The sequence below is a fragment of the Ochotona princeps genome, chromosome 23, assembly GCF_030435755.1.
Source record: "Ochotona princeps isolate mOchPri1 chromosome 23, mOchPri1.hap1, whole genome shotgun sequence".
Taxonomy (NCBI): Eukaryota; Metazoa; Chordata; class Mammalia; order Lagomorpha; family Ochotonidae; genus Ochotona; species Ochotona princeps.
Window position 1 is genome coordinate 20730908 of NC_080854.1, and position 18620 is coordinate 20749527.

The 18620-nt window shown below is 42.8% G+C and overlaps 1 long non-coding RNA gene across 1 annotated transcript; it reads left to right on the plus strand.

The window, feature by feature from the left end:
- The first annotated feature begins 844 nt into the window (after positions 1 to 844).
- Positions 845 to 17746, plus strand: LOC131483091 (uncharacterized). The gene is made up of 4 exons (XR_009247506.1): positions 845 to 1044; positions 5292 to 5343; positions 8582 to 8673; positions 17497 to 17746. It is a non-coding gene; the product is annotated as an uncharacterized LOC131483091 (long non-coding RNA).
- The last annotated feature ends 874 nt before the right edge of the window (positions 17747 to 18620 follow it).

The following is an 18620-nucleotide window of genomic DNA, read 5'->3' on the forward strand; positions in this document are numbered from 1 at the left end:
GAAGCAGCTCTTGGCTTCTGGCTTTGGATTGGCTCAGCTACGGCTGTTGTGGCAACTTTGGGGAGAACAGAACATCTTTCCATCTCTCCTCTGTAAATCTGCCTTTTCAATAAAAATAAATAAATCTTAAGAAAAAAAAAAACCCTTGAGATACAAAAATCCTAAATTGTCAACTGGAAACACCATCTAGAAGATTCTTAGATGCTCAGAAATGAGAAGCTATTTCTCCCAGCATTTGTAACATTTCCCAGTAGACTCACATTTAAATTCATTTTAAATTGTTTTTTTTTCTACTCTTGAGCTAATGCCTCAAAGTTGTTCAGAATTTAGAAAGTCTCCAACAAACTACTCAATTGCTACTATAACCCCGTTAGGACTTGTGATCCAGTTCGCTGACAGACAGTGACTCCAGGTTCTGAAGTGATCGAACTCTTCCTCCTGGAGCGCTTCTCCCTGAGTACAACATCTCACTCTTTGCCATTGAAGCTCTTCCACCTCCAGCTCTGGATCTGCAGATGCAAGAACAGTTGCCAGCCTCAACTCCGGGCTTAAATGCAGCTGAATAATACCATGGGTTGGAGAACAGATTTTAGGGGGCGGGGTGGAGGTTGAAGGTCAAAGTCACTGAGAAAATTGGTTGAGAAAACACTGAAAAGAGAGCACACAGTTCTGATAGCTCTCGGCTAGTCCATAATGAATGAATCTCGCATGCGGTAAGAGACACAGCTCAGCATTGTCAGGGTGAGGTGGAGTGAACTTGGTGACCCAATAATGAGCTCCTTCCTCTTCTAGCATGGACAATTCTAGTACCAGCCCCAGTGTACAGTAGAGTGCTACAATAAGAAACGTTGAAGCCACATGCTCTAACAAAGACTTCTTTGACTCCATGGGCTCTCATTTTATGTAGTTGAAGAAACAGACTCATGTTTAAGCATTTTCCTTCATTTCTTTTATTCCACTGTCTGGGAAAGTTTTATCCACTCCTAAGTTAGCCAATCCTACAACTCAGTCAAGGCTCAAGGATCAAAAATGTGAAGAAAGGAGGTAATGTTACTTTGAAAAATGCCAGTAAGGCTCTAAGAATGCTGTTTTCTTTTTCGGGAGAGGAAATATTTCTATTGATTGAAGTGGAATTCTGCTAAGTTTGCTTAGCCATATTCATCAATGAGTTGTTGTTATGGGAGATGACCAGAGTGAAGAAGAGACCGGGAAACGAAAAGCTTCAAGTTCAAGTCTCACTATCTTCCTTAACAGTTCTGCAACTCTGGAAATTGGGTGTACTTTCGAGGCATAGTGCTCGAAATCCTGTGAATTGGAATCATAATTTTAAACCATCTTGCCCTTTCTTAACTGTGGCTTTGGGATCCAGTTGGATAACATATTTCTCAAGCTCTAACTTGAATAAAGCTATTGAAATGAGAGTATCTGAAAGACTAATCTAATTAATTAGATAAAATGGATTTTGAGAGGCAATAAAAGGAAGTATTACAGTGCTTGACATTCGCTTTTAAAATTTCAAAACTGACAAAACAGTCTATAAATCTCTGTTGGTTTTAATAAGCATTCTGGGGCTATCACTGCCCCAGTAAAACACAGGCGTTTCTGGGGTGTCATCCAATATTTAACTAGAAACCTGTGTTCCAGGGAAGACTACGATAAACACTAGTGATCTCTAAATGTGGGCCATGTCAGAGGTTTTTCTAACTAGCATAATGTATGTTAAAAGTGGATTTTCACTGATGAAAGTAATCTTACTTAAGAAATATGGATTGGCTGTTGCAGGAGTCAGTAAAGGATCAGATAGTATTTTTGGTTTCATGTGACATAGGCCCCCTGCCACCATCTCTCAGCTCTGTCACATACTGTCAGAACAGACAATATGTGAATGAATCACATTATTGCGTTTCAATAAAATTTTATTTACAAAAGCATATACAGGCTTTCTTTGGCTTATGCATATGCATAAGAGCTCACCAGTCCCCGGTCTATGACAGCACAGAAACGCTCCCTGTCCTAGAATGAGAATGTGAGACTATGGACTCCATTCCTGAAAATGGTTCCCAATGTTGGATTCCAAAGTAATACTAAGTCCACTGCTGGCTTGAAGAATTCTGCTTAGTTGATGGCAGCCACCAGGTTAGATGGACCTGACTCATCTAGCTCAAACCTGACTGCATATGACATCAGAGAATGATTGCACCATCCAAAGGGCAAAGACCTGCAGCCATGGAGGTGCATGCTTGCACGCCTACTTGTCAATAAATGTGTGATGGCATGGGTTCTCTGAATCTTGTCATCGTGGATTAAAGAATAATGGTCCTCCCCTACTTCTGATTATTGATGTGCACTCGAGATTAGTAAAAAGAACCTGGGAACTCTGTGGCTCCAAATGGCTAGGTCGGCTCACAGAGAAGTAGATAATAGGCAGGATTGATAACAAATGGGTTCTAGAGAGGGAGCAAAGCCAAGCAAGAAGCACTACTTCATGACATCATCCCCAGCAGGCTCCCCTGTCCCACTGACCCTGTGCTTTGGAGTCAAAGATGACATTCTCTCTGCATGTTTCTGTGGCTGGAAGACCACCCCCAGACCAACAGCCTTTTCAACTCCCTGGAAGACAGTTCTTTGATTCAGGGCAGCAATTGCACTTACAAAGCCCGTTATTGTTGGCAACTTCACTGCTTTGAATCATGGTGTGTGCTTACAGAGATCTCCTGTTTGCCAGCTGCTGGACACCAGGCAGAACTGCCACGAAGCCTTTTACAAGGCCTGGAAGGATTAAGGGAAACAAGGTACGAAAAGCCTGGGTATTAGTAAACACTCTACAAAGGGAGGTGTTTATTATAATCTCCCAAGTGTATCATGGCCTGTACTCCACAGGAATTCAAGGTTTTTCCCCCAAACCTCTACTCTTTTCTTTGTGCTTTTATTCATAAAAATCCGGCAATTTTAGGGTAGTAAATGGCACTCAAGGCCATCTTACCAAAATTTCTTCATTTAATTTTAAAAGTCTGATATCTGATTAGCGCAAAACTGAAGAATTCTCTTGTCTACATATTTCCTTATTGAAAAATAAATTACATGAGCAATCTGATTGCCCACAACAAACTAGAATGCTTTCCTCTATTCCAACCAAAATATGGGTCAAAAAATTAAATATTATAGAATATAGGTAACATTGCCCACAGTAACAATCAGTGTAATAAAAATATTTCAAATAAAAATACTATTTTCTTCTTCTCCACTAGGGCTTTGGGAAGCTCATTTTCATTAAAAAATAATTTCTGAAAGTGCTTTTAAAAGTTGCATTCATTTGTCAGTTTATTCAATCAACTCTTTTTCATAAAATACCTATATTGTTAAGTTTTCCTTATGATGATTAGGACTATTATTATAAACATAAAAGAACAATTTCCAAAATTATGTCTCCAGCCTTAACTGGCCCCTCTCTTTGTATTTCCATTTTCTTCTCTATACTCATTAGACATCTATTCAGAGTCAACGACAATTCTAATTATAAGGGATATAGTAGTGAACACAGCGGCATACAGCAGTGAACACACTCTAGTAATGGTAGAGGCACAATTCAGACCTGGTCCCTTGTTCTTTCTCTGTCTTACTCTGTTTGCACAATAGGTTAGCCCATGCTTCCCTAATCTGTGCATCTCCTGGCATCTTCAGCATGGCTGGCCTTCATGCTAAACGCCTTTAACCCAACCCTCCCAGACCCTTTTACTCATCCCCCAATCCTTGACATGGAGCCCAGACACTGCTGCATCTTAACATTCTGTTTGTCTTCAATATCTCTAAGTCTACACCGTGGAATCTGCTTGGCCCTCCAGCTGAGATCAAAGAGGCCAGGCCACCGACAGTCTGCTACATCACTGAAATTCTTTAAGGGAATTACTCCCTGGTGGAGGAATCCAACATTGGTCATTGTGAAGATGTCATATGATTGCTATCCTTTATGGTAGCTATCAGATTAAAAATGTTCAGATCTCTTGCTCCTTACTATTTGGTTAGTTGATATCCATTCATAATAGTGCAAAATGACACTATTTGGCAAAGAGATTCATGGAAACACTATAATAACTTGAAATTGGAGACAGTCTAGATATTCATCAGTAAGTTAAACAGAGAGTGGTGCATCCATAACACAAAGGGAGGAAGTTCTTTATGTGTTAACATGGGAAGGTTTCAGAGTACCGTTACGTTAGGAAGGGTCCAAAGAGAATTTATAAAATAGTATCATATGTGTATGAAAAAATGAATATGTGCATGATTATTTATACCTCTACCTATAACTTATGCAAAGATACGTAAGAGATTGGTGACGGTAGCTTTATCCAGAGAAGGAAACAGTTTCTAGAAGCCAAGAGACAAAGTGGGACTTGCTTTTTCACAGGATACTCTTTTCATGTTGTTTGGATATCATGTGCTACAACATCTATTTTTGGACAATATATTTAATTATCTTTTTAAAATTAAAGTTTACTATGCTCTTAAGATATTTGGGGCACACAAGAACAAAGCCAATTTTAAGTTCCTTTAACCTGAATTGTTGGAAGCCTAGAGTGATAATATACAGTACCAAGTCTGCTCACAAGACTATGTAAAAGGCTAAAAGTAGCACCACTACTGACAGGATACTCTTAAAAAGAACTGAAAGGACGGGGATTTGGCCTGATGGTTTGGATGCTAACTGGACTGCCTGAATCCCATGTTGGAGTACCTGGCTTCTACATCTGGCTCCAGCACCAGCTCCAGCACCCTGCCCGTGCAGATCTGGAGAGGCATGGGTGATGACTCAACAGTTGGGCACTGGCTGCCTTTGTTGTAAAGCTGGGTTAGCTTCCCAGCTTCAGCTTTGGCCATGCCTGTCTTGTCATCTGAGGTATGTGGGGAGTTCCATTGAATGGGATTTTTCTTTCTCTGCCTCTAAAATAATAAAGAACTGAATATGTTACAGATGTAATTCGGGTTTGAATTTCTATGATCATTAGCCTAATTAGACTTACAAACCCATTGCTATCCAATAATGAACAAGTGAATACTTACGCCATCATTAGGAGCCCATTAAAATAGGACTATGAGGAAAAATATCCTGTTAAACAAATCAGGAAAGGAAAAGGAAAGAAAAAGCAATTTTCAGCTAAGCTTATAATAAGAAGCACATGCTTAGCCATTGGTAATCACACTCTTCAAACTCATTTAATTACCAAACTTGATGACCACATTGGAATGCTTTTCTAGTTTTAAAACAAATTTAAAAATAAATGCTTTTTTTAAAGGTTTCATGACTTCTGAAATGAAAGAAATGTGAATTTTGAAAGGAAAATGAAGGTGAGCTGTTCAGTTCTGTCTGGAAGAACCATCTACAGGCCATGGAGTACGTAGGCAGGCACTGTTCTTTGCCAGCTTCATGAACAATTAAACATCTTGTCCTGGACCCATACCGGCTTGCTACCCTGCACAGCGCCTTCACAAGCTGAACTTTGGTGAGCCTGTGGCAACACTTGCTCTAAGGGTGTTGGGAGTAAAGCACTCTCCTTCTGCTGAAACTGAAGGGAGCTGTCACCAAGAATGATGGGGTGGAAGCCCAGTAAAGATAGAACTGGGGTCTCAGAAAGTCAGCGTGACCACGTGTGTTAACTTCCCACCTACTTACCTTCCTGTTGGACTGTGACAGTGACAGGCTGACTGCTGAAGTAAATCATTGCAAACCTGGCTTTCTCATTCCCCACTTCATGCGGATTAGTGGTGAAGGGGGAGAGGGAGGAAAGAAGGGAAGAAGTGGTTACTCAGGGCCCTAGGATCCTTCTCTAGTGTGACCCCATCCAAGGAAGGGACTCAGACTTTGCAGTTCCACAGACCCACGTGCAGTCTGGTTAAGCCTTAGAACCACTCGAGCTGGCGTGGATTGGCTCATGCCTTGCTGGGTGGGACACAAAGATTAGTCACTCCTCACCATGGTGTTGAGGATTTTCCTGCACCCCCCCGCAAAAAAAAAAATGTTCTGCACCTTAAATGTTGACAAATATCTTGTTAGAGTTACAAGCCAGTCTAGATTATCCCAAAATCTGCCAAGATCAACAAAATTATACTTCAACACAACAAATGGCTAAATACTAAAATGAAATAGACACAGGACAGCTGAATGGTACCCTATAGCCTTTTCAAGGTATATAGCAGCCGGTCCGGTCCTGTATATAAACTAAAATTGAGATGTCAATGAGCTAATCATAGGTTGTGGTTAGGACTTTTTTTTTTTTTTTTTTTAACATACTGGTTACTCAAAACCATGTCAATTCCATAATATTGCAAATTGCTGTTGATGTTATATTGGGACTCTTAATTGACTGTGATATTATACCAGCTCTGACTTCAGACCAGAAATGGTCTCCCCAAGAAACTGTTCAACCCATCTGGACAATAAGTAGCTGGACTCCATGCTTAATATATGTTTGCAAGGAAAGAATCTTGATTGAATTTGAACTGTAATGCTGCATCAAGGTGGAGGAATCCATCAGGGGGGAGGGGAGGGGGAGGGGTGGGGGGATTCCCAGAGCCTATGAAACTGTCACATAATGCTAAATATTAATAAAAATATATTAAAAAAAAGAACCACTGGTTTATGTGAATAAATGGAATCACGTGGCATTGCAAAACCAAGAACACTGGAATACAGCTACCTGAGTATGTAAGAAACTGCTATGGGGGCTTCCTTATTAGAACAAGACCCTGAGATGACACTAACAACTTCCATGCTGTCCCAGAGGCAGGCCCACACGTCTATGATCTCAGCAACAACTCCAATGCCTCTTATTCCTATAGTTAACAAAATCACAGGGACTGTGAATTCTTGTGTTTATTACTTTTTCGTTTGGCATTGTTCACAATTGAAATTGAAGAACATGGTTCATCTCAGTTCACTAGAAAGCATGCAGTTACCGCTTTTCCCAGTCAAGTCTCTAGATCACCTGATTTTTACTTATAGACTCCTCTGGTACCTGGGGACCTCAGAATAAAGCTCCCTGTTCCCATAGTTTCCTGGCTGTTCTGCTTCCAGCCAGCAACAGCGAAGAGTGGGAGACCTAAGGACTGCAAAAGCGCTTTTTCTGGGCCAAGTCTGGTGATGGCATCAGAGGTGACAATATATATTGCTTCTCAAATTTCGTTGGCTACAACTCAGGTTCATGGCCATACCTATCTACACGGGAAGCCAGGAAATTCAGCCTCCTGTGTGAGCAAGTAGAACAGAGAAATGATTTAGTGAAGAACTATCTAGTCTCTTTCCCAGAAGCCTTCATGACTGAAGAGAGGAGAAATAAGTCCTGCAACGGTGCTCATTAGACAACCCAAAAGGAAACACTCTTCTGTGAATAGCAGACCTACTCCTGGGATGCCCTGAGTCTTCAGAGCAATGAGTTCTAGGAAGCAGCTTGGTTGTCCCTGTCCCCATCAGGCTGCTGGGGTTTTCCTTTGATTCTCTGGTCCTACCTAGGCCACTGGCAGAAGCCAAAGGTTCCAAAGACACAGCAGGGGATGGATCATAGGGAGACTGGGCCAGGGATGTTGAACTATTCTGAAGTCTGAACCTGAAGCTTCCCCTTCACATCCTCATGAGGAGAGAAAACATGTTCATTCTGAGTGTTTAGTCCTTCCCTAGAGTGTTGGGCCCTTCCCTGTGGGAGTTCTATGCATGATCCCCATCTGGGACATAGTTGCGACACACTGCAGGATCGAGCTCTTAGACCCTGATTTCTGCTCAGGATTAGGATTTCAGTCCCCATCTAACCCTGCATCAAAACAATGGTATCTTGTCACATAGCAAAGGTATTTATTCCATTTCAAACAGCCAGAGTATGTGTCCTGCCTAATTCTCAGCTCCCAGTGGTCCACCCTGTACTCATGCAGGCCTGAAGACAAAAGTCTTCTAGCAAATCTAAGCAGACAATGGTTTGGCCAGGTTTAAGGCAGTGAGAGAAGCTAGCAAGGAATGGTGAGCTGGGTTTATAGGAAATCAATCTTCAGCCTTGAGCCACATACCAATGATTCAAGAAAACCACTCCTAGCTTCAATCCCAGCCGAGAGCCACGTTCAAACCTCCAGGGTGATCAGGAAGGTGACAGAGTGGCCTCTGGAAAACCAAATCATGCCCTTCCCAAACTAAGCAGAAAGACTGGTTTGGAAACATATGTGATGGCTGCTGAGCCCATGTATTTCCAGAAAGCATTTAATTCTCCTGCCACGCTCTTCGAAAGCAGTGTTGGCATCTGCCCTGCATTAATGAGCCCCCTAGCATGTAGCTGCCGTTGGAGAATGAAAGAAATCACAACCCCTACATCACACGCATTGATTGATGGGATTATTTATTCTGTTGCTGTAATGTCCAGAACAATACAATCATGGGTGCTTTCTTTAAAAAAAACAAAAAACAAAAAAAAAAAAAACCTTTTTTTTTAACTTATGGGAGTTCAAGGAGCAACTTGAGTGGAATTCAAAGTGCAAAACAAACTCCAGTAAAACATAAATAGATTTCACAAAATATTTATACTATTGCTTGTTTCTAAACCTTTAGGTTAAAAATCATTCCACGGATACTTTTCCAGAAATTCCAGTGGAAGCATTTTCTGAATTCTACTTACGGGTGTATGTGATGTTTGCTGACAGGTAACCCCCAATTTCCCTTCCTTTAGAAAGCATGGCAGATTCTAATTTGATCATGTCTGAAGCATGCTAAACCAGCATGCACACGGGATACTGCAGCAAGTGCGAATCACACTACCTTGGAGCTGGTAGAACTTAGGGTTTAAGAAGTCAGGGTCAGATACTGGTGTCTGTATTGGGGGACTAGTGAGGGTGACAGGTGATGTGGCCCAGTAGGGATCCAATCCAACAGCAGGAAGCAATTCTACAGACTCAGCCGAACCATGCAGGCACTGACTGCTCAGCTTTTGATTTATCCCCAAATCCTATGCTGTGTTCCTTTCCCCTGTCACTAGGACTTTCCCCCAAGAAGGTAATATTGTAATCTGCCATCTTATCTTGTTCTATAAGCTTTGGTGGGGAAGTTATTAGAAACTATATGGGGACAAGGGAGAGAACTTGTTAACTATTTATTGTGATGCTTTTAATTAAAATTAGCCCCATTATAATGAGAAACCCTATGTTTCCCATAAGTACAAAACAACTCTCCAGCCCTCAAAATCCTTCCTCCTCATTTTGTTTTCCCACTTCCTTTCAAAGCAGAGTTGAGCTAAAGCCCACTGAATGTAATGCTTGAATTCTGAAATATATTTTCTGAATACATCCTCACAAGAAGGTCAGAATTCCCTTATTTACTAATAAGGAAATGGAGCATCGCAGAGGCTAAGGAATTTTCCCAAGGCCACACAGCTAATAAACAGTCTTGTGATCCAAATATTGGTTTGGAGACTCAGATTCCTGAACATTGTGTTTGTTAGAACTAGCATTTCTAAAGCAGGATATTCTTTTTTTTTTTTTTTTTTACTGATGCAAAAGTAATAATTTAATGGCCAAGAACAACATTTTGAATGAATGGTCCAAGTAATTTGCAAAACCACAGGCATGATGGTTCTATTCATTAATCATTATATTTTTAAAAGTAATACACTGGAATAAAACACACCAAATGCTTCATAAGATGTGTACTAAACATTTTAAAATACATTTGCAAACCTTTATATCTGATTACACATGTACTGAATGAGTACAGTTAATTTTCTGAGCAGAAATGTAAAGAAACCTTAACATTTTTGCCCTAATAATATTTGAAAGTTTGGCCAATATACACAAAATGTTACTCTGCCTATTTTACTTTGCAGTATCAAATACTAATGCTAATCTGTACACACATTTTGTACAAAAACTAACCACCCCTAGTTTTAGATCTTGGTAATTCCTAGGGTTAAAAAGTTATCTTGGCATACAAATGAAGTTCACCATTTTATTAGGGAAATTCTACAATTGGTGTCAGGATTGTTTTTCATTAAATAATATTTTCAACCAGGGTTCGGGCCTTGGGATTCGGGGGCAAGTGCCGCTCCTCACAGTGTGGCGGCTGTGGGGGGTGCCCCTGCCGGGTCGGACCCAATGCTGGGGGCTCACGCCAAAGACACTGCCGCAAGGCAGTGAACGAGTCCTCGGCCTCCCCCAGGGCCAGGGAGCTCTGGGGTATTGGTTGTCTGAATCGCTGCTTAGGTAGCTAGTTGAGTCAAGGACACTAAGTCACACTGTCTAAGGCAGAGGCCAGGACAAGTGAGGGACTGAGATAAGCTGAGTCACAGCAACCACTGGCAGGCGCATGATCTACGGCTAGGAACAGGCCCAGTTGGGGAGGCATGGGGACACCTTAATTGGGTTGAGGTTCCCACCAAGGGGTGCGTGTGCTGGAATGGGGGCTGCATTCTATCTAGAAAGCAGTTGTAGTCACCCGAGGCACTAGTGTGGGCTGGGACTGGATGCACCAGGCGAGTTCAGATCCTAACACCATCTGGTGTCATGGAGAACCAGAGGGTAGATGTGGGACTGATTAGGCTGGGTCTCAATCCCCTCTTGAGCCATGCGTGAGCTGTATGTGGGTATGGACGAGCCATGGCCGGGCTGAAACATCCAACAACAAGAACCAGAATGGGGCGAAAGCCAGCCAGGAAAAGCCACTGTTCCTGCTAGGACAGGAGGTGAACTGGGTAGAGTTGGCTCAAAGACCCCCTGGCATGCGCAAAATCTGGCATTGGGAGGGGTTCTGATGGAGGAGCCTGGGCAACTCCTCTGGCAGGACACAGTCCCTGCAGGTTAGTGCAAGAAGCATGATAGGAAACAGCCCAGAATAGGCCATGGAAAGTTTCCCACTGGCACACATTCAGCATGGGTCAGGAGCAGACCAGGCTGAATCAGTTCATGTCACCCACTGGCAAATCTAATCACCAGAACAGAGTGTGGGATGAGCCGGGTTTGGTCGCGACAAAACAAGTACACATTATGGAATGCCAGGGCGTGGTTGCCTGTACTGGATATGAATGCAGCATCCAACCAGCACACGTGAGATCCAGGAAGGGAGGGGCAGAACCGACAGGGGGATTAAGGGGCTGGTCCCCTCGCCAGACAGCTACTCCCACCGGAGAGCGTGGGCTGGGATAGAGACAGACCAGACTAAGCAAGGCTACATCACCTGTGCGCTGTATGTGGATTAGACCAGGGAAAAGCCAGGCTGGGCTGATTATTCCTGCTGGTGCAAGCATAAATTAGAGTGGGTGAGGGATGTATGGGCATAGCCGCAGAAGCTGGCACTGGGGACTAATTCTGTCAAGTCAAATCACAGGACCACCTAAAGAGTGCATAAACCGGGACAGAGAGACCTGGGAGGAAAAAGTGGGTTCCCCCTTCTTGGGTCACTATTCCCGTGGGAGGACATGAAAACTAGGGCGGGAGCTGGGATGGCTAGATAGAGAGGCACTCAACAACACCCGTGAGGGCTGGATGGTTGAGTTGGTTAGATAGAACTAAGGTTTAATACCCATTGACAAGTACAAGAGCCAAATGGGATGGGGGACAGACTGGTCTTCTGCTACACGTACTGGCAAACCAGGGTAGGGGGCAGGCCTGGTGGGGGTTATTGTGGGTCGCCCCAACTAGGCTGCAGCTCCCACTGGTTGATGTAAGGGCCGAGTATATGCTGGGCAGAACCAGACTGGACTGCAACACCCATTGGTTCCAGTGCAACTCGGGACCGACAATAGAACCAACCCAGCAATTGAAACCACCAGCTGATCGGGGTGATGGACTGTGCCGGGCCCTGTGCTTGCTAGAACATACAAGAAACTAGTCTGGGAATACCTCAAAGTTTCTTTGGAGATCTCCCCAATCGAACTGCTGGACTCAGAACTCTAATCAAGAAAAGACAGAAGACAGAGCAGATCAATCATTCATCTCAGCTATATGTTGGCAGCGAAATATGGGGCAAACGGAGACTTTATAATGGACCATATCAATCAGTGGACGACCTCATCGAGCGAAACTGGCAGCAATTCGTAACTGGAGAACTATTAACACCACTCGAGCACATATCTCAGAGCATGCCCCACCTCCGGGACTCGGGGTGGGCGGGAAACTGGGTGGGGCTTCTCCCTCAATATCCCCCTTTACCTCAGATACATGATGGAAACAATATGGACATAATAGTATTACCCACTTCCCTATCCCCCTGAACCTTTTTTTTTCTTTTTCTTTCTTTAACTGTAATTAATATGTAAAGATTGTCAACAACAATACAATAAAATAGATTAAAAAAAATGTTTTCAACCTGAATAACTGCTTTAAAATTTTGGTTTATTTCTGACCTTTCAGTAGCTGACAAAATTAAACGCATCTTTTTTCATTCATTTTACAAACATCTGGAGCATAGTCTTATATTGCATTTGTTCTTTGTAATAATACTATTCAGCCTAAATCTTTAGTGTTCATTTCTGGCTGATGGTGAGTTACAAACTTTATGCTGAATGAGAACTTTCTACCTTACTGATAGTTTGACCTATAAACCATTTCCAATCTATAACATTCCACATCAATGGAGAGCATGGGAAAAAATCAGAGGTTAACACAGACAGTAAGTGTTTCAAGTAGACAGGGCACCATTGATATTCAAATAACATAGTAGTTTCAACTTCACCAACCCTGCTGTTCTGGGTCTTGGCAAGTCTGAAGGGCCATAATATTATTTCTGACCTTCCACTATTAGCACGCTCCACAGGTACCCACTTCATAAAATCATAGGCTTAAAAAAACTATGCAAGTGAAATGAGAATAAACAGGATAATACTGATTACCCAACACTATGTTAGGCTCAGAGCAGGTATTCAGTATGATAGCTGTACTACTGTCATTGTTTTCAATGATGTTAGAATTTTCCTTCTTTCTTTTCCCTTCTATGAAATAGCCAAATTATGGTTCTTTACTTTGCTTCTCATACAATACACATAGATGCTTTATCTGAAACTGCACACTTCACTGAACACAAATGCAATGAATAACAATGATAATCAAAGCAACTTTCACACCAAGTACATTCCAACTTGTATTATAAATACAGCCATTGTGTTTTCCAACCAGAGTTGCCTCTAAATATGTACCTGGGTTGTGGGAGGCGTGAGCCCAGAGCCAGCCAGAGTCCAGCAACCAGGCTAAATAATGCATTCTCTTTCCTCTCTCTCCCTTCTTTGTCTTTTTTTTTTTTTTCCGCATTCCCCCTCCTACCCTGCTGCCTTAAGGTGGTCACAGAATGTCAAGATTAAGCATCTTGAAAGACAAAGCAGAAGGCATCTGTGAACAGTGGCCGGATTTTACATGATGGTTTGGCTGATGGTTTTTCTCTCAATCCTGTCATGGCTTCATTATTGTTGTCTCCATTGGGATTTGCAGTTGGGAAGCCATTGCCCCCAAAGCTTCTCCCAGCCTGCACTTCCTCCCCTGAGGACTGGTGCTAGCACAGTCTTTTCTTTTCCCAGGACTCATTATAAAAGCAGATAATTCTGCTAAGGATGAACCACAGCCCTTAGAGTTTGGCAAGGGGGAGTTTATAGACTACTTTATCTCTTGACTTGAGTTGCCAAAGGACTTTCCAGGCATCAAATACACAGGAGAGGAGGTGGAAGAAATGCGAGGGTTGAGTACTTCTAGAGGGAAGCACTGTTAACCTTGCCATTTCATACAGGGCTTGTCTTAGCTCTGAGTTCATGAATTATGCTATGCAAACACCTCCAGGCAAATGCTATATTGAATGTCTGATGCTCCAAACTGAGTTATACAAACAGGTTTTCCAAACGGGCCTTAGGAATAAACAAGTTGAGAAGGAGATTCAAGCCAAATGGCCTGCTCTGCCCACATCAAACCTAGCAACAGGCTGCCTCTGCACATGGATCTTCCGTTTCTCCTCTGGCCACAGAGCTTTCCCTGTGAGCGCCCAGCCCTGCCCTGGGCCAGAGCTCTCCTGGTTTACATTCCCCAGGGCCTGTGGCCCGACAATTTCCTTTTTCTTGCTTTCTTCCTTCTGTTCCCTCACTGTCTGCAGCACACAGACACATTATCCCTTCCTGATTCTTCTGCATCCAGGGTCTTTCTCATCCTGCTTGGGTGATTCTTAGGGCTCAGATCATGCTACTTGAACATATGACCCCCTGGACATGAAGCAAAGGGAAAACAAGGACACTTTCTTTCTCCCTCCGTGCATGAGACCGTGTTCCATAAAGAAACTCTTGGATCTACCTTCCTGATAACAGGTCACAAAACCTTCCTGTGGGGTAGGAGCTGCTGTGCTGTTAGGCTGCCTCTCGAGATGCCGCCATGCTGTAGCAGAGTGCGCAGGAATGGAAGGGATGCAGCTTGGCTCTTCCTTAAGCAGCAGTGGGCCTTCCGCTTCAGAACCACCTGCAGTCTCGACCTCAAGTGCATGTTCCCAGGTTCCAAACTTTCAGGATTGGAATCTTTGGAAGCAGAGTCCAAATATTCACGTTGTAGCAGGCGCTCAGTGTATCTTTATGCACTTCAGCATTTGAAAACTACCAAGAGAGACAATAAAACTAACTCCAGTTGATCCAATGGGTCTGGAGCAGAAACAGGAAACCAGAAGAATGGTCCCAAGTCCTGGGTGTCATCAGAACAACGCTCATTAATCAAAGCAGAAAGATACTATAAAAATTAATTTTTTTTAAAAGTATGTTCCCCTCAAAATGAGAGCATAATTGGAGAGTGACTGAGTCTCAAAGACTGCAGTTTTTACCCTTGAAACACAATGCAGCACTCTATTACAAACGAGTGTCACTGTCGATTTCAAGAAGCCAATCTTATCAAATGAAAGCTTAGAGTTTCACTTGAGAATGTCCCTCCCTCCACTCACTGCCTCACAGGACTCCAGGGGTGAAGGGATGCAGGTCTTTCTGTGGCATTCAGCAGACTTGCACCTGCCAGAACCAGGAGGCATACATTTCTACAGGAGCCTGAAGACGAAAGGCCAGAACACTGCACTGGAGCACTTGATCTGATCCCATTCTGCTTTGCCTCAAAATCCATCCTTTGTTTCCACTAATATCTTCTCTGCCTCATCTCTGAAATTCTTCACCATCAATGCCTTATTGTTACAAACTCTCTCCCTTAGCTTCAGGCCATTGGCTACCAGACAGCTCCATATTTCCCGGCTCCCCCATCGGGGATTCCTTTCTTTGCCCTGACCACCAAAGAATGAACTTCCTGATGATGTGTAAGCATTTCACCCATGTGAGTGAGGCTACATGGTGAGGAAGACTCTCTCACTTGTCTCATAGGCACCCCAAAATGTAACAGTAGTTTTCAGAGAGCTTCGCTGGGGGCAGCTTGCAATCTGCACGGCAACAGTCATCTATCTGCAAAACTGCTAGATATAGTTTCTCTCCCAGGAGGTCATGATGCTAGGAGCTGCGTTGTTACATCACATTTCATTCCTATTCCAAGAATCCTTTTTTTTTTTTTTTAAGAAGCAGCTCTTTAACTTTGTTCTGAAGACAGAGTTGCTGCTTTTGGTTTGTGTGTCCATGCCTTCCTCTCCGCTCCATGCGCCCCCCTATTGGTAGATGGAATGAACTTTGGCGGGCTATTAAACAACTTCTAACACAGCTGCACTTTGTCCGCTCCCCGTCTACGCTCCCAGCTCTCTGAGAGGCAGCATTGTGCTGGAGAGTGCTATTAGCTTGGAGAACTGTTTTGGCTGTGGTGACCAGAACAGTTAAATATGATGCTTTATGGAGTTAAAGCTCCAAGAAAAAGGGAGACATCATTAATGCACAACAAAGGGTAAAAAGGAAAAGTTGGCCTCACGAGGAAGCCTGCGTCATCAAACAAGCCAGGGTCAACTGAAATCTTCATTTCAACTTCATCAAGTTGGAATTTTAGCTTTGAAATGGAATCCAATTGGTAAAGATTTCAGTTTCTGAAGACGTAGGCATGAGAAAAGGGGAGATTTGGTTGGAAATGGCCATGAATACGAATCAGAGGTGCACTAGCAGTTCTCCTTAAAATCCAGAATCTTAAGCTTTCTACAATATATGAATTTATCTAACAAAATGCTGTCATTCTTTCCAATGCTCTTAATACAACTGACAACAATTGGAAGGACACCTACATCTATTAAGGTTTGTGTCAAGGTGGTACTCACTTTCTGAAGCCCATCTTAGTGAGAAAAGTTCTATCAGCTCAAATATTTGATGGAACTAGGAAAAGGTTGTATAGGCTATTGAAGCAAATACTTGACTGGGAGCCAAGAATCCAGAGCTCCAGGCTTGGCCCTTGTACCACCTGAATGGTCTTCATCAAGCCTTCTAGCTCATCTAAGCATGGATTATATCACCTTTAAGTAAACTGCAAGAATTTAAGTCAGTTCTCTTAGATCCATGTTTGGAAGGTACAATCATTTTACACGTAATCACTCTTTTTGTACTTCTGACTCATACAAGAAATGAAATGTGTTTTCCTACATCAGGAGTACAGCAAAGAATCCCTTAGCAGTGTGTCCACAATGTGCTGCGCGTTTCATTTTTCTTTCTGTTGAAAGCATGTCCCTCCTGCCCGAGTATTTACCACTGAGTTATCACTGGATGCATGGCCCCTTCATTTGGATGACATCTTTCGTATACTCCAGGTATTTAGGCAATTGGCCAAGCTCTGTCAGTAACACAGTTACAGAATCCTAGATACGAGAACAAGGAAGATGGGGACCACAGCAGGAAGAAAAGATATGGTCTGTGCCCTTTTTCACATGTATGCTGGTAAAAAGAAATTTTACCCAGCTCCTCCTCACAGACTCAAAGTCCCACCTGTCCAAGTCTTCAGCAGTGGCAGTTTGAGTTCAATCAATGAGGGTGAAAACTGGTTAATTTGAAAGTCCACAGTTTCAAATGGATATAGTGGATATTACAGAGATTTTAGGCTTTGGAAACTGGGTAGCATTAAGACTTCAAACTCTTAAATCACAAAGCCTTCAAATAATGCTGGTAGGTCAGTGAAATGAATTTTTGTAATACAGATCACACATCAAGTCAGAGCTATACTAGCCATCGAGACTGTACTTTCAAGACTGGGTTGGCTATGCCCAGGATAGATGTTGAGAGAACATACCAAAGTCTTGAACACACACAGGCACACGCTGTGATAGTCTGCATGTCAGAAATACCTTTCCCCGCAGACACACATGTGCAGAGATGACGGGGACCTCTGTGGTGGCTGGTGTTCACTTGTTCTTAGAATCATGTAAATAATTTAAGTTAGAATTACAAAGCTGCATACTCAGTGTCATCTCTGTAACTCAATAGAATGGATGGCATATTCATGGTGTTATTTCTTTTTACATCAGATTTGAGCTAATCTCACGAAAAAGAAATACTATTGCATTCTTCTGTTATTATAGACTGAATGTTTGCGTGGCCATTTCTCTGCTTGCTTTCTTCCCAGAATTCATGGGTCAGAATAATAACCTCCAAGTTGATGCATCGGGACGTGGCACTCTGGAGAGGTATTTAGGCTCACCAGGATGCTGTCATGAGTGAGATGAGTGCCCTTATAAGAAGAGTCGGGAGGAAGCTTCTGTCTTCTCTCTGCTGTTCAGCCCATGAGGATACAGGGAGATCATCATGTGTAAGCCAAGAAGTGAGCCTTCGCCAAGATACCAATGATGCCAGCAGCCTGACCCTGCAACTCCCAGTAACAGTAAGAAACCCATTTCTGTTGTCTAAGCTTCTCATTCTACAGCAAGTTGTTAAAACAGACTGAACTAAGACTGTGGTTGTGAAAGCAATATGTTCAAAGTAAAAGAAAATAAAATGAAAGAGCATCATTTAGCACACGAAGCACTACCATTCTGCTGAACTCCTGTAAAGTGTTACCCAGATGTCCTATTTCTTGGGGCACCTTGAAATACATTTTACTGACTCCTGTGACTTTTCTAAGGAGGATACCCTTCTCCTTTGGTTCTGCCAATTGGGGGGAGATGGTTTGACACTTTAAAAACAATCTTTAGTTATTTATTTCTTACATATTGAAAGATGGAAAGACACGGGAATCCCCCATCTACTGATTGACTCTTTAAATGTTCACAATAGCCAGGCTGAGCCAGGTCAAAGCCAGGATCCCAGAATTCTATCCAAGGCTCTCATGTGAGTAGCAGGGACAGGAGTACTTGGGCCATCACCTACTGCTTCTCAGGGTACACATTAGCAGCAAGCTGAAGGTTTGGAGAACCGACTCCTGTTCAGTTCGTAACAGTGGTCCCAGTGCTGGCGTTAGTGCCCTCAGGTCTGGAGCCCAGGGAGATGTTGAACAGTTCTTCTTCTAGCTGCCTATTTATCTAACATCGGGGAGAAGTGGGATGGGAAACGCCTCGGGGCAGGAAGAAGTGGCTTGTTAGCCTTGGGCGCCATCTGCTGGTGAAATCCAGAAAAGGATATTTCCTTGTTTAAAAGCTAGAAATAATCAAATGTAGCGCTCCTGCTAAAGATGATTCAATTTACAATATCTCCATATCTAGCAGTGATTCAAATGCAGTGCACATTCTATAGAAACAGTGCTTCATGCTTTAA